Source organism: Pteropus vampyrus, unplaced genomic scaffold (genome assembly GCF_000151845.1).
Source record: "Pteropus vampyrus isolate Shadow unplaced genomic scaffold, Pvam_2.0 Scaffold69, whole genome shotgun sequence".
NCBI classification, from domain to species: Eukaryota; Metazoa; Chordata; class Mammalia; order Chiroptera; family Pteropodidae; genus Pteropus; species Pteropus vampyrus.
Window position 1 is genome coordinate 5,428,417 of NW_011888850.1, and position 26,429 is coordinate 5,454,845.

The 26,429-nt window shown below is 41.0% G+C and overlaps 1 protein-coding gene across 3 annotated transcripts in view; it reads left to right on the forward strand.

Moving 5' to 3' along the window:
- Positions 1-26,429, forward strand: part of LOC105293215 (cyclic AMP-responsive element-binding protein 5-like) — a 301,909-nt gene that overhangs the window by 267,132 nt on the left and 8,348 nt on the right. The window lies entirely within an intron of this gene.

The window sequence follows — 26,429 nt, forward strand, 5'->3', positions numbered from 1 at the left end:
AGCCAGGCAGAGCGACAGGAGCAGAGAGGCCACAAATCAAAAGCGAAGCGAGAAAGAGCAAACTCGGGCGAAGTTTCTTCGCTGCGGCGCGGGTCCTAATCGGAGGAGACAGGGAGAGAGTTAAATGCAGGAACCAATCGCTTGAATGGTGATGTAATGCAAGAACCTCAGGGTAGTTAGTAATGTGAGAGCGAGGGGGTCAGGGTTGCAAAGCATTTACCTGCTCTCAAGGGGTTTTCAGTTTATTATCAATCGCAGTGACTGTAACTGGCTTCAGACTGCAATCTCTAATTATTCACAGGCGCCCCTTTTTTATCTTTTATTATTAAAAGTAAAACTATATTATGATACTTAAAAAAAAAAAACCGCGATATTATCACAGCTGTGTATTATTTTCCACCGGGATTCTCTCTCTCTCTTTCTTAAATGGCTCAAAACGTTGTCTTTTCATAGAAGGTCAAAGTGAAGTGAGGTGGGAGTTGGGGGTGGCTTTTTGAGTGTAACTGGTGAATTGCAAATGCCTGGAAAACTATTTGGTGGGTTGTGCTGAGCGTGAAGAATTGTGCTGTTGCGTTTATTATTCAGAATATACTGTAGGATTTTAAGTAAGTAATATACGAGGATCAGAGGTAGCTACGGTGTTTCACCTACACTTTATGCTAATGTTCACAGCGATTGTGCAATTTGCTTGAGAATTTTAACTTTCTGTTGTTTTCACGTGACGCTCGACTTAATCCGGTGCTATCTTTAACACGTCTCTGTTCTTGAATTAATTTTAAAATGATCAGCTGCTGTTGCGGGAGGGCTGATGAAAACGTCTTGATTTGTCTAGAAATGGCTAGTTAAAATGTTTGCGAGTAAGGAATAACACAAAATAAATGGAAAGAGGGGCAAGATGGTGTTCTCGATGCTTTAAGGATCTGGTGTACCCAGACGAGAGACTAATACATTTTGAAAGTTATTACTACATTTCTGTGTGTTTCATAAAATATATTTGGTGCTGCAATGCACTCCCTGGGCTGAGTGCTTTCTGAAACCATCCAGCATCATTAGATAGTTGTAAACTGAAGCTCTCTGCAAGGAGCAGCCAGGCACTGATAGGGCCACCCCTGAGGCGGAGCCATTCGCAAAGTTCTGGGGCTCATTGAGTCTTGATCATCGTACAGCTGGATGCATACTAAAGCATGGGGCAAATACCAGCAAGGTGTTTATGTTTATTTATTTAATGAATGTTTGGTATATAATTAATCATGACTTTTTGTGGATCTTCGGAAGTGGGAGGGTACTTAAAGATAATGTCGGGGAAGAAACAGCATGGTGTGGTGGAGGTCAAGAGGCCTGAGTTTCAGCCTTGATGACCTTGAGCAAGTCACTAAAACCATCTGGGCTTCATTTTAAAACGAGGAGCAGACGAGTGGGCTGTAAGCCCCTCCCCCACTCATGGAGCCAATCTGAGACGACCTCTGGAGCCTTCTTCAGCTGAGAGTTCTGTGTCTTTGTCCCTGGTCTATAGAAGTATTGGTAAAAGGTATCTGGCATGGCTTTTCAGAGGAGTGTGTTTGAAATCAAGACGAATTAGTGTCTTAAAAGAATGAATGGGGAGGGCGAAGTGGAACATGTCTTTCTCCACTTTGGAGATTGGTTTGATTTTGCTTATGGGCATGAAGATTTCTCTTACGGAAAAATTCTTAGTTTTCAAGTGCTACCCGCAAGAAGTCCTCAATGAGAGATAATCACCTAGGTAAGTCTGTCAGAAGAGTGGCAGAATAGACAATAGGGTCCATTTTATTGACCTACCCTGCAAACTTTGCTTAAAGATCCTGCAGGTCCCTCAAATGCAGGAGACATTTACGCTTCATTTGCTCATGTGATGCAGAACTGTATTTGTAATGAATTTATTCCCCCCAAAGACTGCATGCCTCCTGGATGTGTTTCTGTAATTTTATGTAAACTTAACTTTTTAGATGAGATTGAAGGCAACATTTTAAAACCTTCAAAGAACATGAAAGGCAAAACTGATATGTGCTGGTTAGAAAGATAATTTTCCCAAACAATATCCGTATTCAGCCAAATTCCAAGTAGCCCTATTGTAAAGTATATATTATGGACCCAGCTTAATGGTGCGTCAGGAAGGACCATAAGTGTGCCTGTCTGGGGTTGGGGCTGGGGAGAGTGACCCAGTGCTGAGACGAAATCAGTGGTGAAGGTTATTAGTCATAGGGCAAAGTTCGATGAGTGCCAAGTGCGTGTTTGGAACTCTTGAAGAATAAAGAGGGCATGATATCTTTTTTTAGAACATGACAATTTATGTTGACTTGGCTCTGACTTGTTCACCCATGATCAGAAATGTCTTGCTTGTGACTGAAAGAGAGGCAAGGCAAGGAGCGAGAGCCCAGCTGTGGTCCTAGGCCGACTTCTGTTACCTCCCCTCGTCTCCATGGTAACCCAGAGGGGTGAGAATCATTAGCTCCGCTATTTGTTTTGCTTGGAGGTTTTTTAAATTATTATTATTGTTTTTAAACTAAATTTTCAATTGAGATCATTGTAGACTCACATGCAGTTATAAGAAATAATACGAGAGATCCTGTGTACCCTTTACCGAGTCTCCCTCAATGGTAACAACCCGCAACCTTGCAGTACGATATCACAACCAGATACTGCCACTGATACACCCCACCCATCTTATCTCTTTTTCAGCTTTCCCCAGTTTTACTTGTATTTACGTGTGTGTGTGTGTGTGCGTGTGTGGTTTTTGCCATAGTTCACAGAAGTTCTAACCCCTTAAATTCAATCTCCACGAGGTCTAGCTTGCCATCAAACTTTCCGCCACCATGACTGTCAGGGGCCCAATGTCTGTGCTTGTCCATGGGAAATCTCGATGACATTGTCCAAGGTTTATATTCCTTTGAGGCCCGAGCGGCAGCTTTGCTCTCCATGGGGGTCCCTGGGGCCATGCCTCACGTGTTAGTGTGTAAAGGAGGAGTCAAGGCTTTGATGGCACAATGAAGAGGCACAAATCTAGTTCCTCTGTATGCGAGGGACAGAGCAGAGGAATGTCAACTATCCATGCCTAAGCTGACCCATAAACCAGTGCTGAAGTCAGCATTCTTCCTCCTGCCCTCATGTTTTTTCCCTCAAGGACGCATCCATGGCATGAAGAAAGGAGATAACAGCAGGAAGGCAGGCATCTCTCGATCAGATGAGCTGTGTAGGATCTCCAGAAAAGAGCATCATGGCTTTTGGGGTCAGAAGGCCCGGGTTCAAATCACTCTTCCACTTACTAGTTGTGTGACTTTGGCGACCCGCTTAACCTCTCTGTGCCACAGTTTGTATCTTCTTTGTAAAATAACACAGAGAGATACGTTTTAAGGCCCCTGGCATACAGTGAGATCACAGGAATAAGTCTTAGCTGCTGCCATCATGAGGATGGCAGCACAAGATCTTCCGGGAGGACGTCTCTGCTGCACGTGACTGATTTCAGACTTGAGCGGGGCATCTTGTTTCCCAGCATCATTCAGGCTTCTTCCTTCTCCTAAGCCTTCTTCCTATTGAGAAAATCAAACAGGTCTGCTATTATGTCAGGTGCTAGAAACAGAAGTGAAAACACCATTCTGATTAAAGTGAGGTGAGAACTAGTACTGATAAAACGTGCCAAATTTCCAGAGACCCGAGCAAAGGGAGAGATGCAAACAATGAGGATTGGAAAAAAGACACTCGTGTCCCCATTTATGCTCAGCTGTGGCTTTGTGCATGGGGAAATGAAGTGAAATGGAGATGAGTGAATTCAGTCTTTAGAACTGGATTCCACTCGTGGCTCGATGAAGAAAGGTTTATATTTGCAGTGGCACGTGTGTGCAAAGCGTATCTTTAGTTGGGTGAGGCTACCTTTTAAGCTTGCTGCCTCCTCTCACATATATTTTCTGGTGGTAAAAATGAAGTTTCAGAGATCGAAGAGGAGGGATTTTCCAAGGTGGCAAGTGGAATAGTGTTATGATGGTGAAGTCGGTGGGAGTCTATATCAATGATGGGGCCCGAGACTTAGATCAAATGTTTCATTCTAGGGACTCTGGGGCAGTGCTGGAAATGGGCGCTAGGCTGCTTCGAGCCGCATGGTAAAAATGTTGTCTCAGATTTTACTTCATATGCATTGGTCGGGAGGCCAGATGAAGGGGCATAAATTTGTATGGAGTTGAGAATGAGCACTGTCACGTGCCTGACAGTAAGTCGGGCGGGCAAACTTGGAATTGCAGTGAAAAAGAAATAAAATAAAGAGAAGCAGTGGATGAAACACAGGCTTCTTCTTTCTGCTCTCCTTATTTTCGGTTTTCATGGGCCTCTGACTTTCAAAAGGGATTCCTTCTGCATTGAACTGCAGACGGATGGCTGCGCAAGGACCCGAGGGAGGGGTCGCAGTGCCCAGAGGTGGGGAACAGCCGAGAGGAAGAAGGAAAATGGGTGGCACTGATAAATGTGAGCCGGGCCAATAAAAATTCTGTGGTCCAAATTTAAGTTTGCGATTTTTCACCGGACCTTGCTAGTCGGATGAAAACACATGCCGTAAGTCTTCGCGCTTTCCAAGGCGCGCATTTCATGAGTTTCGGTTGCAACGACAGCAGTTCCTTGACTCCTTGCATCCTTGAAAACTGAAATTGACTTGTCTTAGCACTCCAAAGTCCACTGCGTAGTATATATCCACTTTATAACAGGCCCATACATCTTTTCTTTCTGTACCCACCCTGGCAGGAGAGCTGCTTTAATGATTGATGAAGCACCACTGCACCCAAGAAGAATCAATCAATAGTTCACAATCACTGTGGAGAGTATGACAGTAGTTATACAATGGCCAAGCCTCATCTAGCTATCAGCAGTCTTCCTTTCCTACACGTGATACCAGAAATTGAATTCTACCTTATAATTTTAATCTTTGCTGTCTGGAAAGACAGAAATAGAACTGGATGTGTCCAAAAAAGCAAAACCTGGAGAAAAAAAAACAAAAAACAAAACAAAACAAAACAAAACAATAATAAGGTCTCAAATGAACGCCCAGGTATCTATTAATGCATAGACTCAATCACTTACCTTAATGGGAAATGGAAAATGGGGCCTGGGCTGTGTTGCATAAGCTGGTTGCCTACCATGAGTTACTGTGTTTTGGAAGCCTATGAATTTTTTCTTCCTTTTAAATAAAAGACCTTTAAAGAATTGAAGTCACGTCGAGCTGGACACACGTGCCGACATGGCAGAGAGGCCAACTGAGCCTCGTAAAGCTTTGAGGGCCTGGTTATCCATTTGGCTCTGCCTCTCTGCCCCCAGAAGGGCCTGTATCACTGCTAAAGTCAGGTTTACAAAGCAAACGCCTTTACAAAGGTGGAGCCTGTTTATTCGAAATCAGTGTGGCCAGCGTGACCGTGCCCTACAAATCATTCTGGAGTCAGACAGATCTGTGTCCAAACTCTGGCTTTGCCACTTGCCAGCTGTGTGATTTTTGACAATCCATTTCTAAACCTCAGTTATTCATCTATGAAATGGAACCCATGAGATTGGAACTATAAAGTTATTTAATAATGGGACGAGTTTGGGGGAAATTCCAGACATCAACAACGCAGAGAGAAATACTGTCATTTAGCAGTCCCTTCCCAGGACGGCAAACCGAGTCACAGAACGCGGGTGAGACTGAGTTAAAGGGAGAGGTGAGTGGAGAATCTGAACTCTGACCATCTCTTCAATGGCCAGAAAACAAAGTTTAAGACCTCGCTTCAAAGCAGTTTATTTCATCTCCAAGAAGAGCCAGGTCTTTTTTTTTTTTTTTTCCCCTTTCCTCCCCTTTTAGTTAAGTAGATTTCTTTTTTAGATAGCATTAAACCATTTTTCTTTTGCATCTGTCCCTTCTTGACCTTATTTATCCTAATACTTCAGTCAGCTCAGCAACACTGCAATAAAGGGCTGATCCCCTTTAATTCCTCTGGAATTAATCATAATAACAGCAATTATAATAAACCCATTTAGTCTAAATGTAGATGTAAATTACTCTTGCGTTGCGTTTTCACCTTTAGTTTGGCTGTCACCAGCATCCACCCTAATATGGATTACGCAGGGGCTTCTCCAGCCAAATTATTTTTCTTAATTCAGATCTTGCCCTCGCTCAGTACACGACTGTTTTGTTGCCATTTCCTTCCATCCAGGGCAAAGAGGAAGCTCCAGTGTGCAGGTCACAAGGAAGGTTATTAGATTTGGCTTCACTCTCGCCATGCAGAACTTCCTTAGCAGTAGAATAATAATCATATCATTCTAAATGCATTGATAGGCATTTAAATCTCAGAGACCTTTGAGCCCAACACTTGATCTTACAGATTCAGAGGTCGAAGCCACCCCAAAATGTGATGAATCATCCAGTATCATAAAGCTAGTTGGAGGCAGGGCCAGCACCTGGCTCTGATGCGATGGGAGCACATTTCCGTTCTGCCAGGCTATTGGGCTTCCTGGTGCCAGGAGCTCCATCTTCTTGTTCAAGCTCATGCTCCTCAGTTCTCTTTTGAGTTCTGCTTCCCGGGGTTGGTGGGATGGGGAGAGTGCCAAGAAAATCTTAGATGTGTGCAGGGGCCCAGAGGAGCAACCCATAAGCTTTGAGAAGCTGGGAGTCAGTCAGGCACCTGGCTATGCAAAGACTCCACCCTCTGGTCTGGAGGGAGGGGTGGGAAGGCCAACCAGACAGCTTGCTTTCTGCCTCCAGCCTAAAGCTCCCTGGTGTCTAGTTAGTGGGTGGGGCATGCTGTCCCAGGGCCGTAAGTGAGATGGGGTAACCTTCCAGGAGTTGGGCTCTCTGCTTCCCACGGCTCTCTCCGTCCCTCCCTCTCCCGGCACCAGCCCTGGTTACTCCGAGTGCATGTCGGATGAGGACAGAGCTTGGAAGCAGCCCCAGAATCGGCACCCACCCACCTGCAGGATGTGACCTCTGGGCTCTGCAACTTGCTGCTTCCTCCCTCTTCCTCCCCACCTAGGGAACAGTTTTAGACCACAATTCTCAACACAGCGTCACTTTGCTCTTTAATCCCAAAGAGACTCAGGCACTTTATGACCACAGAAAACTTGTTACTTCATTACAATTCTGAAAAAAGAGAGCACGGGGTAATTCATAGTTGTTTTAAGGACTTTGCATCCTTTCCTGCAGAGGCAGCTTTCAGCTGTTAAGAGACACCAGCTGACTCTGACATGGAGCAGTGCGATGGGGGCAGCATTTTTCATAATGCTTTATCACAAGATCCTTCACAGCTAGTTAACCCAATTCATCTTCCCACAGTAATTATCCAGGTGCCCTCCTATTCGGCTCCCCTGAAGTCTCCAAAGCTCCATTGTGTGTGTAGAGATGAACTATTGTGCCTCCCGACCTTGAAAGGATGTTTCTAACTAATTAATGACTGTTAAGTGCTTGGAAAATGCACTTTGGAAGTGTGCTCATGCTGACATGTCTGGGTCGTCCACGGCGCAGTTGGGCCGTGCAAGTCGGAAGTCATCCCTGCCATTTGTAAATCACAGTGAGATGACTGTGACCCTTTCCTTTCTCGGCTAGGTGTCTGCGCCCCTCCTCCCCACCACACATCCGTTCGTTGTCCATTTCTCCCAATCTGTGTATTAAGCACTTTTGGTAAACAGACCCGTGATTTGTAAGATTTCCTCCACCCAGTGAGAAGGGTCGTGTTGGGTCTTTCCGTCCCTGTGGACTTTTCCGAATGGTAGGCTGGTTTTAAAACGTTTTTGATATGAACAGCAGTAAGAAGTATATTTTGTAATGCAGCCCAATATACTCACATGTGTATGTTTATATGTATGTGTGTGTGTGTGTAATTTAATGAAACAATATTTAATCTTTACTGTGTATAATGTTGTTGGATATTTTTATATTCTATTTATTTTTCTAAAATACTAGCCACATCAGATTAAACTGATTTCACTACTTTCTCACTATTATACCCACTAATGATTTGCAGCCAGAGTTCGAAAAGCATTGGCATAGTGGAAAGGTCACCGGAATGCTGGGCCAGGGTCAGGGGGCCCGGGTCAAATTGCTACCTCTGTCCCAACTCCAAGATTCCATCCCCAGATCTCACATAAAATTAAGGCATTTGTTTTCAAACTGAATTTACCCTCAGAATACTTTTTTTTAAAAATCCTCTTATGTGGAAGACCCGTATGGAAAACAGAGCCCAGACTGGCCCATGTCACCTTCCTTAATTCATGCTCCCGCCCCAACCCAGGAGGCCCTGGAATACAATCCCAAAATTACTAGAAATTCTACAAGTTCCTTCTAGTTCAGCATTCAATGATCATTTTATTTCCTAGGTAATAGATTTATCTAACAAAACACACCAGGTTTTACTTCCATGGATTGTGAGCTAACATTCACAATTGGGAATATCCAGAATCAATGAGAATTTTTACTCTAGGGCCATATTTCTCCGCTTTTACAGCTTGTTCTTAGGCTTCATGAAATAGGCTTCGTCAGGGAAAGAAAGAGTGTGAAAGGCTCTTGGAAGATGCGTGAGCAGGCAGACATGTGAGGACATTTATTTATGTCATTGTGTCTGCTATTTTCTTGCCTCTTAAATTCAGTGGGTTCTTGATTTTTAACACAGCTCAAATCATTTGGCTTACAGCTGGTAAAATACAATTTTCTGGTTCTCAGAAAGAAAAGCTTTTTAGACTTATAAAAAGAGAAGCTCATAAGACTTCTTGAACATCAAATAGCTCTTACAAAACACCATTTTGATGAGTTAAGTGTAAATGAATCAGAAACATACGGATTAAATTTCCCTTGAAAGACACATGGGTTTAAGAATTAAGGGGGGGAAAGTGCTTGGCAAGATGGATTTCAGGTTTTTGCCAAACCTCAAAATGTTTGAAAAATGGTTTGAGACGTTTTTACTGAACACAAAATGCCACGGAGTTCACCCATCCCAGACATAATAGCGAATCTTTTTGACAACAACTTTATGACAAGAAAAAGGTCTATGGGGCTTAGCCATTTTCTCAATTCTCCTTCACTCCCCACCCTCCATCCCCCCCCCAAAAAAACATTTATAAGACCACGAGAACTGTCTGATTGACAAACGAAAATTTCAAGTCAGACAATTACCAGAAAATAACCCCACAACTTAAAAACACTTGGGTTTTTTTTTTTTCCCATACTACCCAGTGTCAATTATACCATTTTCTAAGTGGAATAATACACTCTAGGGATATGCCGTATTTGCTATATTTTATTCATTGGTGTCTAGAGCAATGCACAGTTATTCTAGTCATTTGTATGATATTACAATGCCAGCTTCTTTGGAGATGGAAAAAAATGTCCACTAAAAGCAAACAGATTGGAGGGAAATATCCATCGGTTTATTAAGACAGCCACAGTGTGGAAATGCTATATGTTATAGGGTCAGTGCATGGATTGAGGTTTTCAAGTTGCTACGAATGGTCTTGGAAACTCGAATTCTGTTAGTAAGCTGTATTAGAACTTCTCTGCACTTCAGAATTCTTGCTGGCTTGAGGAAATTTGGGAACATCATTTTAAGGACACACAGGCTACTTATGAGAGTTGTGCATCTGATGAATTATTTTTACTACCGACAAAAGCCTGAGACTTTTACAGCTTCATTTTTCATATGTGAAAACATGGGAGCGGGTTTGGAGCTAGCCGAACACAGCAACCGAGGGAAAGAGCCTGGAAGAGAAGGTTTGGGCTGGGCCATTTGCTCTGTGAAGCTACCTTGTCTCATACCCTTGTTTCATCTTCATATTTAAGCCAGGATGACCAAGGTTTGCTTCTCCGCTTCCTTCCTTCCTTCCTTTCTTCCTTTCTTCCTTTCTTTCCTTTTCTTTGAAAGAAAGAGTAACATTCAGTGACTGCCAATATCGATTTAGAAACCAGGAGACAACAATGTACTTTTCAAAAGGTTTCAAGTCAATGTAGACCAAAAAAATGAAAGCTATCTTTATATGTTTTAACTCTATGCCGGAAGTAATGGGACAATCTATTATCTTGTTAGTGTAGCACCTCATGTAATACCTTGAGATAGGACTTTCCAGGAACCTGAATTAATTTGTTGCAAAAGGGGTATCCAAAAGGGAGAATAAAAGTCACAAGAAACATAGAAAACTACATTTAGTACCTCACCCGACAGTGATTATTAATGTATACCCCCTGCCATCATCTCATGCTTATATATATTTATTGAGCTCAAAGTAAGAAGTAAATGAAAACTAGAAATATTGGAGAGAAAACTCAGTTATACCAACTTTCTGCCTTTGAAAAGGGTTTAGAAAAGTAGAGGCAAATTCTGGCCCCATTTTTACCTTTTCCAGTGCAGTTTAATATAGGATAATAGAGCCAAGAAGGGCTCCTTTGATTCTGAAAAATGCTGAGCCCCTGCCCCGAGCTCCCAAAGCTCCCTTCCTGCTTACCCTGAATCTCTCTCTCCCTTTTCTTCCAACACCCTCTAATTCAAAAAGGATGAAATTCCTGCAGCAGAGTCTATCAAATGGTTTTCTTAGCTCGTAACTCAACCACCTACATAAAACACTGGAAAATCAGTTTAAAAAAATTCTAAGTGGGTGTAGTTCCCAATTTGGCATCTATATAGGGATCAGCGTGAATGGGTACACATCAGATAGCACGTATTTCTGGATAGGAATTGTTATCATTTGGGGAGATTGTTTTCATCTCATGTTAAACTATGAACAACAGTAATTATTTAATATCTTCTCGGCCCGTGTTGCCATACTTTAACAACTTTCTCCCTCACTCGCATACATGAACATACTTACATACATACATACATACATACATACATACATGTGTGAGCATGCAGTGCAGGGCCATCTCCTCATCTTTCCCGGAGCAATTCTCTGTCTCTTCTTCTAGGATCCCTGCCCTGAAACCCCCAGGGTACTGTATCACTTGGGGGCGATTCTTCCGTTACACCCTGCACTGACTCCCATGCCTTGTCTGCTCCTTGAATAGATCACACACTTCTTAAGGTTAGGGATGATCTTTCATTCACTGCAGACTTCCAGCACAGCTCCTGAAACATAGCAGGAGCTGAGTCAATGTTTAAAAAAATAAACTTAGAGAATCATTTTGGTTGTGTTTCTGTTGGATCAAATTTTGATGGAAGCCTCAAAAAGTAGATGGGACTGAAATCAGCCTTCCAAGGGCCCCCTGGTCCCTAACCCTTGTAGAAAGTGCTAGGAGTAAAACACAGTGGAGTTTTCTCTCAGATGATAAACTCCCTGCTTGATTTCAACTTTCTCCCCTAACCTATGTTTATCTCGAATGTCTTACTTATATCTATTTACTTGTGATAAAAATAGAAACTCGTAAAAGTGAATTTACCACAAAGGGATGGTACTTTTGACTGGTCCCTGAGTTCACAGATAAAGATGCCGCCCAACCCATGTGTGAATGGCCAGCTCGATGTTCTTTTTCTGAGTCATCTGACTTCTGAGTTTTTACGTTTTTAAGAGTATAATTAAGATAGGTTCCCAGGGCTTTAAAAAAAAAAGAAAAGTGAGTAAAGCAGGCAGTCTATATGTTGAAACCCATATATGGAGATTTGTGGGCATCAGACCAAGTTGAGAGAAGCATTAAGAGCTATTCAAAACCTACTGAAATGTCAACATACTTTTGAAAAGGGTCCATTAGGGATGCAAATGTGTGGTTCCCTGATTATGATAAGCACTGGAAAGAAAACAGTGAAACCCATTAGGAGGTTTTGAGGACTTGGTTTTGAAGGGTGAGGAAAGCAAGTCTAGTTTCTGCTAAGGGCTGGGCTTCGTTTCTTTCCCTCGCCTTTCTCTGCATTCAGAACCAGCAGTGCTTATGATTTAAATGGCCCTAAAAATTCCTCCATTTTTGCATAAAGCCAATTAACTCATCCCTAAATGGGCCAAGTTTGAAATTCCATCCGTGTCAGATAAAATTCATTTTAATAATATTCACTCTCTGAATCTCAAGCTGTAAGTTGTTTGTGTAAAGGATCCGACATTAGAAGTTTCTTTCAAGCTTTCGATGTTTGGGTTTGTTCTTGCTGGGCGTTTTTCCTATAAAAGATTAATTGTAATTTAAAGTCTATAATTCTTACTATATAGTCTTCTAAAAATCAAGTCACACTAGGGGTACATTTTTATTTAATAATCATTTGGGGCTTTTCTGTGAAAATAACTGATTCATCTAATCGAAGGACACCTTTAATTCCGGCTGTTTTGAGTTGTTCACACATGATATCAAATGCTATTCATGGTAATGGATAAATTGGAGCATAATTTTTGTGTAATCACTCTCAGTGTAAAAAAAAAGTAATTGATTTTTCCATTTTCCTTGATCTGGAAGGAATTGTATCAATTTCCAGGACGTCATAAAACAAAATATTTAAAATATGTTTCAAATAATAAAAAAAGAAATACTTAACTTAATAAAGATGTGGAATTCATTTATGAAGAAAAACACTGGCCGTGGACCAACAGGCCAAAGAGTTTGCCAGAAGTCTGCAGTAGACAGTTATTCTTGTATGTCCACTCTTGGCCCCATCACGCCTGAGCCCATTCCATATTAAGAAAATGAATTCTCTCAGCCATACTGGACTTTGAAAGCATTGATTTTGTTTACTTTGTTTTTGAGTAAAAAAAAAAAAAACAGAAGATCTTTTTTCAGTTTTCTGCCTTATAAGGAAAGCAGTCCAAGGCACTTAAAGCTATTATTCTCCATGCCCTATTTTAACTAAAGAGGTTTGCTTGGCCTATAGATTTGATGCTTGGGAATGTTACATAAAAATTATGGTTTTGGACTTTTCTGGAGAGCTTCAACAATTGAAACTATTGGCAGAAACGGAAACCATTTAACTATCATAAGAACAGTTGAATGCTTCAGCGTTAACCTAAAGCAAAAATTATAAGCCCTGGAATGAACATTTCCACTTGGCACTTTTGCTTTTGTGCTCATCAAGAGAAATAGCCTCAGGCTTCAGAGAGGCATAAGGATCTATTACCTATAGCACATAGACAAATACGCTGGTACTCTCGTTGGCTTGGTTCTCTTCTAGAAACGTTTCCAGCTATGTTATGGTATTCTCCTTTCTCCTCCATGCAAATGTAGTAGAATATTCCAGAAAGTAAGCACAGGTTTTTTTTTCCAATGGTCACAAGAAATCCAAATAACTTTACCTCTAACAGTCAAAGGATACATAGCCGCTCTCATCAGGGAGGTACGAGTCTAACAATAGAGACTCATAAACAAATAGTCATACCTATAGACATTATTAGACATAGCATAAAGAAAAGTACATCGAGCCACATGACCCTCGAAATTAGAGGCATCTTCTAACTTGGGGGTCAGAGAAAATTTTTAAAAAGTGCTATTACTGAGACTTAAAAGATGAATAAGAGGTGGTCAATGAAAGAGCAGATGGCTAGGCATTTCAAGCAAAGGCAATGACATGTATTGAGGCCCTGGGCTAGGAAGGAGCTTGGCCCCTTCTGGGAAATGAATGAAAACCAGGTGGATGAAACATATTCAGTCAGGTGGGAAGCTGGTACTACAGACCCCGGAGAGGCAGAGCATTTAACGAATGATTTTATTAAACACTAAGGAAAGCCACGAAAGCTATGAGCAGTGAAATGTCATGATTAAATCGTTGGTTTGGAAAGATCGTTCTGGCTGCAATGCAGAGGCTGGAGATAGAAACTGTTGGAAGCACCAAGTGAGGGAAGATAGTGTTTTGGACTAGGATCTTGGTGGTGGGGATGGAGCCAAGTGAATGCGTTCCAGGTCTATTTTAGGGTAGAGTGGGTAGAACGTGGTGAATGATTGGAAGTAGAGGATGAGGGATGTCAAAACGAATGCCTGGATTCCACTAATTCACTCCCAGAAAACATATTTAAGTAAATATAGGACACTTAGTCATGGTATTAGTCAGAGTTCTCCAGAGGAAAAGAACCAATAAGACATGGATATCTATATAATCATATCTCTGTGTGTATCCATCTGTGTGTGTGTGTGTGTGTCTGTCTATCTATCTATCTATCTATCATCTATCATCTCATCTATCTATCTATCATCTATCTATCTATCTATCTATCTATCTATCTATCTATCTATCTATCATCTATCTATCATCTATCTATCTATCTACCTACCTATGTATCAATGGTCTAGGGCGGGAGAGGTCATACCCCAGCTCAATCAGCCAAGCCGAGGGAGAGGGAACTCTGCCATCCCCGCTCCTTTGTTCTCGCAGACTGGGTGCTGCCCATCTGCCGTGAGGGGGCCAGTCCACTCTCCTCAGTTCACCAAATCAGATGCTCGTCTACTCCAGAGACATCCTCGCAGACACACCTAGAAGTAATGTCTAACCAGATTTCTGGGCCTCCTGTGGCCCAGCCAAGTTGACACATAAAATTAACCAGCCCCGTCACCACAGACAGAACCCTCTACAGTGCTCAGCGCAGGCACTTGGGGAATGTTCTCTTCGCCTTCCGCAGGTAGGATCAGGTGGCACTGACAGCTCAGGAGTGAAAATGTTTTTCCTGGCAACTCACAGGGTTGGAGGCTTTCTGTCATTCTCAGAAAGCCCGGTCCCAGTGAAGCCGGTGGCATACACCGAAATGATAGAACTGTTTATATGGGGACCTGGACTGTCTTTCCTGAAGGATGCTATTCTGTTTAATAGCAAATGACTAACTGGAGCACAAAAGAGTGAAACCTTCATTTCACGCTAATTAAAAGGATCACTGTTCAGACAGGAGAAGAAACTGCCCCTCTCCAACCCCTCCGGTCCCCTGGTTCCTGCCCTACTTCGCTAACTGTTGCCTGCACTCAGGGCTCTTCAGAGCCTGCCTTTGTTCAGGGAAAGGGAATGTCCAAGAATGGCCAGTGACAAAGTACCCATTTGTGCCCAGCTTTGAGGAAACTCACAACCAATGTGCTCCTTTCCCCAAAAGAAATAGTTCTCCCCCGCCCCCCACTCCCACCACATAAGTCAGGTTACCCACTCTTGATTGCATCGAATCATATTAACTTTATGGTTGAAAAGATCTTTAGAATTCGTTGGCTCAGCCACTTTATCTGACACACGAAGAAACAGAAACTATGAGGTCTCAGGACACAGCCCACGATCACCGGGCAAACCAGTGGTTGAGGCAGCGACGCCCCTGGGGGAGTATTCAAATTCAAAGCCATCTGGGGAAGGGCTCAGTTACTTCTCTGTATTTTTTCACCATCTCCAGATGAGCACATCCTGAGAAAGTACACTCTGGCCTTCTCTTCTGGTAAGTGACTGAGTTTCGGGGGCCCGAGGAGAAACCAAACTGTCATCACAGCCAGTGAAGGGGTTTCTTCAGGACTAGTCAGCTGCTGTGAGCAAGCGTAGTGTGCGTGTCCCCTCAGTGTACTGACAGTCACTTTCCATTCTATTTCTACTAGGGACTTACTATCAATAGCTAAAATTGACATTTACTGTGACCATAACCCTACCACAAATTAAAATCAGACCCCAAGTCCCTCTGGGGAAGATGTTTATAAGTTGAAAGAAGACATCTGAAATGATACCAAATTACATTTTAAATCTGAAACCCCAAATACCACATTTGTTTGGGGAGTAGGACTAGGACTGTCTGGGGAATAATATGGGAAACCGAGTAAGTCACTCTCTTTGGCGTAATGCAAGGCCACCAGGGAAGGGAGTACGTTAGAAGAGAGGTTTTGTATATAAAACCTGGTGTGGCTTTTCACTAATCACTTAAACCTAAACAAAATTTCCTTCAGAATGAACTTAAAGGAAAAATATGCCCTTTAAAACTTCATGCCTTTAAAGAACAGATGTAGATGTTCCAATTGTACTTATAAATACTTTGAGAAGGGGATCGAAAAAATGTCATAATATATAACTATTAGTTATATATAACTAATATGTAACTAATAAAACAAATCTATCAAAATGCAAAACCTGGCTTCCAAGGTTTGACTCAGCTAATATAGACAAAATGTGTTTAGGACAAAAAGTCTTTATATCACTTTTACCTTTCAGCATGTAGGGGTCTGTTGGTAGTGGATGTGTTTATGCACATAGTATGGCCACACTCTCAGTCTCAGAACCTCGTGGAAGAACCAGCTCAGTCCAAAGTAAGCTCTATTCAGTGGCTTTGCTTGTGTGTCCCGCCCACCAGTAGCTTTGAAAAGAGCAAAGCCTGGCTTAAAAGCCCTTTGAGATCCTTGGATGCAAAGTTCAAAGTAAATGCCAAGTACCATTATTATGAACTTTATTGCTATTATTTTATTAAGTGTTTCAGATTAATATCAATTTAGTTTCATGATAAGTGCTCCTGCAGAGTGGGAGAACTTGAAAAGCAGCTCAGAAAAGACTGCAGAAGGAGGACAGCAGGTTTCCTAGAAACTCTGTCCCTCCCCCAAGCCCCTGGCTCAAGGCAGTTATAAGGCAAGTGTCCCCTCAGGATAGTATTTCAGATTATCATGGCCCCTAAAAGGAGGCCTGTCATGGATGCATCATGGGGTTACTGCTGCCAGGAAATAAGAGACCATGTCCAGGGAGATAACCTCGTTCAGTCATTCAGCAAACCCCTATGAGGTCCTTACTGCGTGCCAAGCTCAGGGGAGATTCTGGCACATGCTGTGAGACCACATAGCAGGGGCAAGCCTGGCCCGGAGAAATCAGAGCGGGGTCCCCTGAGACGATGATACACCAGGATACACCAGGGCTCTTAGTAACGAAAAAGACTCTCGGATCCCTCAGAGAGCCTGGATGTTTTGGGCCTTTTCCCTAAATCGCTTCATCCTGAAATTTAGAACAATATAGCTTGACTTGGTATTTTTGAAATGGCACTGCCAATCATTTTGATTTTCTAGAATAGATTAGTCATCTCAGGTAGAATATGCATTAATCATCATCCAAGGGTCAGGCACACACAAAGTATTATCTCATATGTGATAATCAAATCATCCTCATGCCAGACCTGCAAAGTGGGTATGAGAGCCCCGTTTTTGCCAATGAGAACACCGAAGTTAACTGACTCGCCCAGATCACACACTCGCGGGCTGTGGCAGAGCCTTGTAAGCGGCCCAGAGCGTCCGCCTTATCAGCCTCACAAGGCTGCTTTATTCCGTTTCCGCGCTAAGGATGGCAGCCAGCGTTACCTCTGTCGCTTCTGTCAACCACTCTGACTGGAATAAATGAAAATAATAGACCTAATTTAGGACTGTGAGAGGTCTGCCCGTTCCTCCTTCTCCTCCCTGGAAACCGCGCCAGATGGGGGCGAATCTATTTGTCAAGAGCCTAATAAGAGGAAATTCCTAAACCTCAGTGAGCTATTTAATTGTTTTACACTATTCGTTCTTGAGAGAGATTCTTTCTTCTCATTTGAATCCCATGTGCTGTTGTTTCATAATCGTTGTTATTCTGCTTCAGTTGGGTTTGATAGTGACTGGTCACTATTCTCAGAATATCGCGATTGAGAAACTTGATCATTATCATTGTTTCCCAGGCTTCTTGTTCCTTTTACTTTTCCACTTAGGTCTTCCCGTCTGGCCTTTGAGTATTTTTCTGCCCTCCTCTGGAGCCTTCTCTAAGTTCTCCATCCCATCCCCTTCCCCTTCTCCCCATGGCGTTCACCCCTTGCCTGACAAGGATTTCTTTAGGCTCTCGCACCCTGTCCTGTGGTTTTTGGTGATTTGATCATAGCCTTGGTTTGCAATTCTCTATTAATATATAACCTAGCAAGGAGTTTGCTGAGCCTTGGGGCCAGGCCTCTTTCCGGTGTTTCCTTAGAGAACAAGTTACCTTCTCAGCATTTCTGTTACTTTGTTTTTAAGAACAAAACCTGAGAAATTGGGCTTTTAGTAGCCTAAGGTTGCATAGTCCGTGAATGTCATCACGGCTGCCTAAGCCGCTCCTGCATCATTGACACATCTCTCTTCCTCCAGTATATTTGTGAAGCTAATCATTTCTAATGCCACCTCCTAAAGAGCTGAAATAATACTAGTGAGTGGCTGGGTGGAGAGGGCCATAAATTTGGTCTCCCAGGAGAGGTATTTGCAAACTGCCTAAGAGATTCTGCCTTGAGTTTCAAGAAGAGGTTAGCTAAAGGCATTAGCGAGGGTGACCTGGTGGGGCGCCTTCACCTAGTGGATGAGTAAAGGTTGCTTGGATGATCTGGGCATCCCGTGGCCCGGATTTGACACATGAGATTAACCATCTGAGGCACCACAGATAGAACTATCCATAGCGCTCGGCACAGGCACTTAAGGAATGTTATCTTAGCCTTCCGCAGGTAGGGTCGGGTGGCATTTACTACTCAGTTATAAGAATGTTTTTCCTGGCAACTCACTGATTTGGAGGATTTCTGTCATTCTCGGAATGCCCAGTACAGACGCAGTCCTAATGGGGCTGACGGCACCACGCTGAAAAGATAGAACTGCTTATTTGTGGACCCGAACTGCCTCTCCTACAGGGTGTTATTCTGTTTAATAATTCTAGAGCACAAAAGATTGAAACCTTCATTTCATGCTAATTAAAAGAATCATTGTTCATATTGGGGAAGAAACCGCCTCCTCTCCAGCGCCTCTTCAGTTTTCCCTGAAGTCTTTTGCAGTTAGAGCTATCATATACCTGAAAAATTAAGCTGTATATTTGGAACATAGGTGTTGGGGAATTGTATTGGGTGTGGCTTACACCACAAATTAACTTATTAAAATATGATAGCTGATAAACTGGAAGTCCAGGAGAAACCAAAATGAAATTGCTGACTTAGAGTTGGGGGATTTGTGCCTGCAAGTTCAGGAGTTCTGCCTCTACAAAAACATCCAGGCAAGTGTGTTAGTGAATGTTTTCATGAATTATTCATTTATGGTGAATGAATGCAAGCAGCAATCACATGTAAATGACAAGGCTCATAATCAGAGGGCTACTTATTTGTCCTTATGAAGCAAGGAGGAAGCTTATTAACAACTCACAAACAGGAAGAAATTTTACTTAGAGATATGTCTCTACTAAGAAATTTTTTTTCAGCCAACCAGATGTATATCATTTATTTGCGGCTGCATTCAAAATCATCTTTTATTTTATATCTTTTGATCTGCATTTACTTGCCTTTTCTAAGGGTAACTTTATGAATAATTGATGCAACTGAGAAGTTACTGGCTAATTGAAAAGCCATCTCTTCATGTCTTTATGTCTGACCTATAGCCAAAGCCTTTATAAAGAGCCTTTAGCTCTTTACAAGAAAAAAATATCAGATTTTGAAAACGGATTTTTTTCCCCAACGGTAGTATGCATCAGAAACCAACCATCCGTGGTTTTTGTTAACTTAAATGGATCAGGCTGACTGAATTCAGATTAATGGTACAGAAATCAGTCATTAAGAAAGAAAAAAAGAGATTGATTTAATGGTCTTAATAGAACGATCATAAATTCTCATCTCCCCTCCCATTACTGCTCTCTGTTTAAAACACTTGAAAGCACTAGGAAACATCTCCTCTGCCTGATTAGATGCAGCATACATGATATAAAACCCAGCAAAGGCTCCATCCACCAGGAAACAGCTCTGTTAGCGGTGTCACGTTTTATTATCACCATTGGCTCCCTTGCAGCCCGGCTTTTATTTAAAGAAAAAGAAGTTACATTTCCAAGATATCAGACACCACATCTATAAAATAAAGCCGTCACTAGTAGTAGAAACTATATTTTGAAAGAGGCCCAAAGTTATCTTGTGTGGTAAATTAAATTTCCGACACCCCTGGTGATAATGATTCCAAAAGTGTTCTTGTCAATATCGATCAGTCTGTGTAAACCAGAAACGAGATGTTTAGTTGACCGTGGTGTGGGTGTAACTGGTACCTCTAAGCCCAGAGCTCCGACATTATAAAGTGCAACCTTATTGCAGGGCAGGCATCCAATTTTTAAAACATTATATAGATTGGAGACAGATGAGCGGTCCTGAATTATTCTTGGCCTTTTCTTATGAAACTCCTAAAACGTAATTTCAAATGGAAATTAATTTAATTGATGCAAAAACAAATGGGTCTAGAAATCATCTGAAAGCTTGAGTTTAATCTAAGGGGAAATGCTAAAAAGTACAGATTACCTTGGAAGTAAACCATTTATGCTTTTCAAGAACAGAAATGGGTGATGTTAGACTGTTAGGATAATTTGGAGTTTAACTTATGCCTTGTAAATCAATTACCTTCTCATTAATTAGCAAAGATAATTTATTAAACACTGTTCTTGCAATATCCACTGCTAGTAGAAGCGATCCTTGATATCTATGTTTTCGGTAATTCAAGAACTATTTATTAAACAGCTACTAGATATCATGCCCTTTCTTATGTGTTAGAAGTACCTGCATTGATAAGCAAGGCAGACACCATCTTACAAAGTTTATTGTCTAGTTGGGAGCAGAGACATTTTAAAAAATCACTCAAAATCACTGAATAATTGTAATTAGGAAAGCTGAGATGGTAAACTCCAAGAGACCACAAAACACATCTATTTTGTTTATCATCATATTGTCACCAATTATAAATTTATAACTGAATCATTATGCAGATGACCTAACTCGTTTCCCACTCCGAAATGAGTGTCCAGAGCCTGACAAGTATTAGGTGCTTCATTGATTTTCGATTGATTTATTGATTCACTGATTGCATAAATGGTGATATATTCTACTAGGGAAAAGTGCTGCATGCACTAAGGTCACTCCCTCCCCCCACAAAAAAAGGCCCTAACCTGGTGTCATTGCCCGGAGAAGGTCGTGAGAATTACTTATGTCGAAGGCTCTGTGACTGGAAGGAAGATGGTGCTTTCATGAGCTGAGGAAACAGTGAGGGGCCAGATGTCGTAAGGCCATAGAGCCATGTCAAGTTCTATCACAAGGTGATGGGCTAACCGGTATCACGGATGCGCTGGAGCATTTGCAGTTTTTCACTGCCTGTTTTCTAGCTTTTTAGGACAGGGTGGGGCCTACGGGGCAGGGCAAAGGATAGGATACAGATGTAAAGGCAAAATTCTCTTCCTGGACATCCAAAAGCCTCTTTTGTCACCAAGGAAAAGGGATTGGGGACAGTTCTCGCAGGGAGATTCCAGATCTTTAGCAGAGGTCCTCCCTTGAGCCTAAGAAAGCTTGGAAAGGGAAAATACATATTTTAGTTGAATTCTGCTGATATTTTGGTGCCTTTTCTCAGGCTATTTCTACTTCTTTGTCTTAAATTGCTCATTCGTAAAAAGGGGAAATATTATATTTGCCATCCGACTTCAGGAATTTGGCAGTGAGACTGTGCAGAGCATGAGCTCATTCAAAAAAAGATACGGGTAATATGATGTCTTTTAAAATATGGGCCAGATAGCTTTCTTGTTTTCCCAATTATTACTTCCGTTGGATTTTTGTCATTGTTTTCAGGAAAAACAAGATACTGAGAACTGATCTCTGGGGAACTAGTTTGGTTATATTTTGAAGAAATATTTTCAAGGATCCTTTCTGAGAAATAATGTGAAGTCATTTTGAAATTCTGTGAACTTGTGGGGGAGAAGAGACTATTTGACTCTGTGGAAGAGTTTAGGATTTCAAAGTTGATAGGTTTTTAAAGAAATATCTTATATATGCAGGGAGGTTGGAGTATTTTAACGTTTGTTAGATTGCAGTTCTTTAATTAAAGCTAAGGATTGTTGTCCTTTAAGATCTTAGCCTTGAGGCGCAGTTTTTTTGTTTGAAGTTCAGTGATTAATCTTCTGTTTGATCAGTGTTTCAGAATAATAATAACAATAATAATAATAATAACAACAACAACAACAACAACAAATTTGAGTCTATTTAATATATTTAATATGTGGTAACTCACTTAATGCCATGAGGTAAATACCTCTATCATCTGATTTTACAGTTGAGGAAACTGAGGCACAGAGAGGCCAAGCAACTTGCCAAGGTCACACAGCTAGTAAGTGGCAGAGCTGGGATTCCTCCCTCGGCAGACCACGTTCTTTGCTACGCTATTTTACAATGTAATTATGACCCATGGAAGAAATGAGCTCTATCGTATTTACATTTCACATCCTACTCGATTATCCTGACAAGTCGCTTTCTTTCAAAAGATAGGAATTTTTAAATTTCGCTCAGGAGGAGGATGAGTAAATAAGCATTTCTCATTACTAACTGCCTTCTCCTAAGATCGCAGAGCCTGAGTTGCCCTCTTTAGCTCTTCAGTCTCCCTATTCCAGGCAGAAACTAATTTCCCAGGTTAGGCCACAACACCTCACGTAAGGAGGTGCAAAGGAAACACGCATTTCTTTTCATAAGCAGATACAAAGATAGTGGGCAATAAGCTTTCTCTAGTCTGTGTGTGAAATGATGCTATATTTAAGTGAGACAGAAGTGTGGGCCCCATGGAATGTATCGAGTCCTTTTTTTCACAACTCCTCTCACTTGTTAGGGATGTCTTCTATTTGGAATTTATTCATGTTTCCCATGTAGTCTTAACATTACGAACTGAATGCTGTACTGGCTCGATTTTGTTTAATATAGACCCTGACCATGTAGTATGAGCCAGGTGCTGGGTTAAGCACTGTGGATGTGTCAGCGAGCAAGGAAGAATACCCTTGTCCTAACAGAACAGGTAGTCTCGCTGAGTTAAGAACATCTCATTTTCATTTCGAGGCCTAGAATCTGAATTTTAGAGTTTCAAGAGATTTCCCAATGGCCTATAGTCTGATCCATTCATTAGACAGATGATGAAGTGAGAGCGCAAAAGTTAAGGATGTCTCTTCCCCAGAGTCAGAAACTCTAAAACCAAAGCCATCCGGGTCTCCTGCTCCCTGCTCCCTCCTCCTTCCTCTTTCAAAACTTGCTTTGAAGTTTTGTTTGTTTGTTTGTTTGTTTGTTTAAATTTTGTCCCCCACCAAGTCTTTTTGTTGTTGTTGTTTTTTTTCTTAGATGTCTATTATCTGATGTGGGTACTAACGTTGATCTTCGAATTTTCTAACCTCATTTTTTTTCAACGTTTGCTTCTTCCCTCTGCCTGACTATGTACCTGGCAGACCTGTCTGTCCTGAGAGTTTAATAGACAATCCTGGGATGTCTTGGATCTTATGAAGACTAGGAAAGGAGAACAGTCTGCAGTAACCCTCCTGAGACCTTCCAAACAAAAGCAATGGCCTGTAGCTCCTTAAAGATAGTGGGGCTTGTCCAGGGGCAAGGAAAATCAGAAGATACAGCCCTTGCTTTTCAGACACCCCCTAGACTGGAAAACATCCTTTGGGAGGAAAAAGGAGGACATGAAATCGCTTGCTGTGATACCTAGCATTCTGTTAAGGACGGTGAAAACACAGTCTGTCATCCTTGACATTTTAATTGAAAGAAAAGCTTACATAGATTTCAGCCATAAGCAGTATGTTTATACAAGTGTATAAAGAGGAATAATCTGTCAAGTTGGGAAACTCTTAAAGCTACGGGACTCAGTTTAGTAATTGAACAATCCAACATGAGCTCACACATCTTACCTTGTTCCATGCCTCAATAATTTTTAGTAGAAATACTTTACCTAGAGGCATATGGTTATTAAAAAGAAGGCTCGCCTTGCTCAAAGTCTGGAATTATTAGCTCATGGCAACAAGCCTGCACTGGAGAAAACTGTTGGCTCTTTGTTTTCACAACTTTACTGCAATTTGCCATCTTATTTTCAGAGTCTAACTGATGTTTGGGATTTTTTTTTTTCTTTTTAAAAGAAGAAAATATAATTTCACATGGATGAGTGACTTCTCATGTTAGCAGATTGAAGAATTTTACTTCATTGGAAAGTCCAAGGAGCAGTGTGACTGTCAAAGGAAATGGTCTGTGAATTTATTTTAGTATCAAAAATCAGTTATAGGAGCCGTCAAGGTGTGATAGGCAAAACTCTCTGTTGCAAGTTGAGTACAAGTCCTGCTTCCTTTCATGACCCATCTGATCTCGGGCAAATTTAAAGGTTTCTGGATTCAGCTTACTCCTGAGTAAAATGAGAATAATATACCCTGCTTACCACATTGCACTGTTTTAAGTCACATGAAGGTGAAAAATGTAAAGCAGTTCATAAATGCAGCATAAGAAGTTTTTATGCAAGTGCAAGGTATTAAGTAATAATTCTATATACACAAGGGGAATTAGACAATTAATGCAATTATTCTGATACCACTCTTTCTTCAAGGATCTGACTATTCTAGACAAATGATTATTTCCTGGGCCAAACTACATAATTACTTCTTTCTAGTCTTTTGTATACTCAGTGATGAATAGACACAGATTGTTTTTTTTTCTTTCAGTTTTTGTAATTTTAAAAGCCAAAGCAATCAGCCTAGAAAACTCTATTAGTTTTGTAGGTGAGGTTAAAGAAATTATTTATAGAACCTGTGTAAAACAATAATTCAAAATTACTCAGAATCCAAACATACATGGTTTTCTAACCATTTTTCCTTCCAAGTATACATTGCTAATTAATCTGATCGGCATTATTAGGTAATTGTTATTATAATCCCAAGGGAACCCAGTACTGTGAAAGGCTTTCTTAATTAATGAGAGAATACTTGATATTTTAAAATCTAGTAGACTTATGCATGTGTGAAAGTAACTGACCTAATAGGAACATTGAATTAAATGAAACATGTATTCTTCAATTATACTATACAGCAGGGAGTGCTCCATAGTCATGGGAAGAATGAAAACTCATTTTAAATTTAATTACTTTTATATCTCCATTTGCATCACCATTAAGTTGTTTAATTGGTTTCTTTTTTTAAAAAAAGAATCCATCGATAAAAACTGATAACCAGATTTTTATTTTTATTAAGATGGCATGTTGAAAACAAAATATAAATGATGATAATATGTTGCCCTTTGTTCATGAAAATGATATCGCCAATCAACATAATAAAAAGAAATCTTAGTTGTTTTTCCTATAACAGATTTTGCTTGTCCCTAACTGTCCATAATGGAAGTACTTTCCTGGATGTCTAGGGGAACAGACATATGGCAGGAAGCTGTATGTATGTTTGTAATGTATGTATAGACGTATGTGTCTATATGTATGTGTGTATATAGATGTGTGCCTCAATACGTATTTATGCAGGTATAGATGTGTGTAGACACATCTATCTATGTATCTATGTGGATAGATAGATATATAGATGAAAGGGTGAATGGGTAGATGAATGATTAGCTATCCATAGGGATCCTCTCAATGAATCTTTCTCATTATGAAACTGAGGTGTTTAGATGATTAATCTGGTACTTAGAGGAACTGAGCATCATTAAACATCATATACTTTTATACACAGCTACTTTCAGTAAGTATCCCAAATGAAACATTAAGACTAGAGAATATAAAAAAATGTTGTCTGTTGAGTGAGCCACGTGGTGAGATACCTCTCTGATGCGAGGTATCTACCTCTGAATGCGATGAGACTTTAAGATTCAATGAAGTTACAAACTACTATAGAATTTTGGAGCAATTGCAACAAGGAGTTTCCTAGAACTATAAAAGCTGAAGGGCTTTCACAGGCCCTACTAATCCTTACTGTTAATCCATACTCCAGAGGTCCCCAGGGCACATGTCAAGAAATAACATGTCAAGAAATACTTCATCTGCTTTGTGGAAAACACTCATTCCATTGTTACTAGCTCCTTACATTAGCCTATGCAACCACTCATACGCACATTCTATTAAAAAAAAAAAAAACTGGGTGTAATTTTGTACATCTATATAAACTCTGTGGAAAGCCTTTATTTTCTTTTATGTTTTCATATATACAACGATATATAAGTATCGACGAATTTATGACTGATCCCTCTCTGATGTGTGCGATTCTGGTAGCTAGCTAGATTTCCAAAGGAGCTGTCAGGCGAAAGGTGGGAAACTTACTCTTCTCTGGAATTAGAACAGCATTGTGAAAGAACGTGTCGGCCTCTTCCGCCCATTTCAGTCTCCCACTTGCCCATGAATCACCCAGGGGAGGCAAAAGAGTTCCAAAGAAGAGGCGGCTCGTGCTGCTGAGAGAGGGCCCTGGTGTCTTTCCCTGAAGCACAAGGAGGCGTTGGCCTACACAGAAGTGCTCTGTCTGCAACCATCACCCAGCACTTAACATGAGGAGGTTTTTTTTTTTTTTTTTAATGTTAGAAAATGCATTAATTTTGGAAGCACTAATTTCTATCATGGCATTCAGGATTAGATAGTTTATCATACAAATTCAGGAGTCCCGAGGCGTGTTTGTTTGTTTTGTTTTATTTGCTTGTTGTTAAGTCTTTAACTTAATGGTTTGACATTTATATAGCTCCCCAGAGCAAAAGCATCAGGAGGTTGAGAATTTAGCCAAGGAGGTCACTTGTTTGCCATTTTTAATAAACACGAATCACTC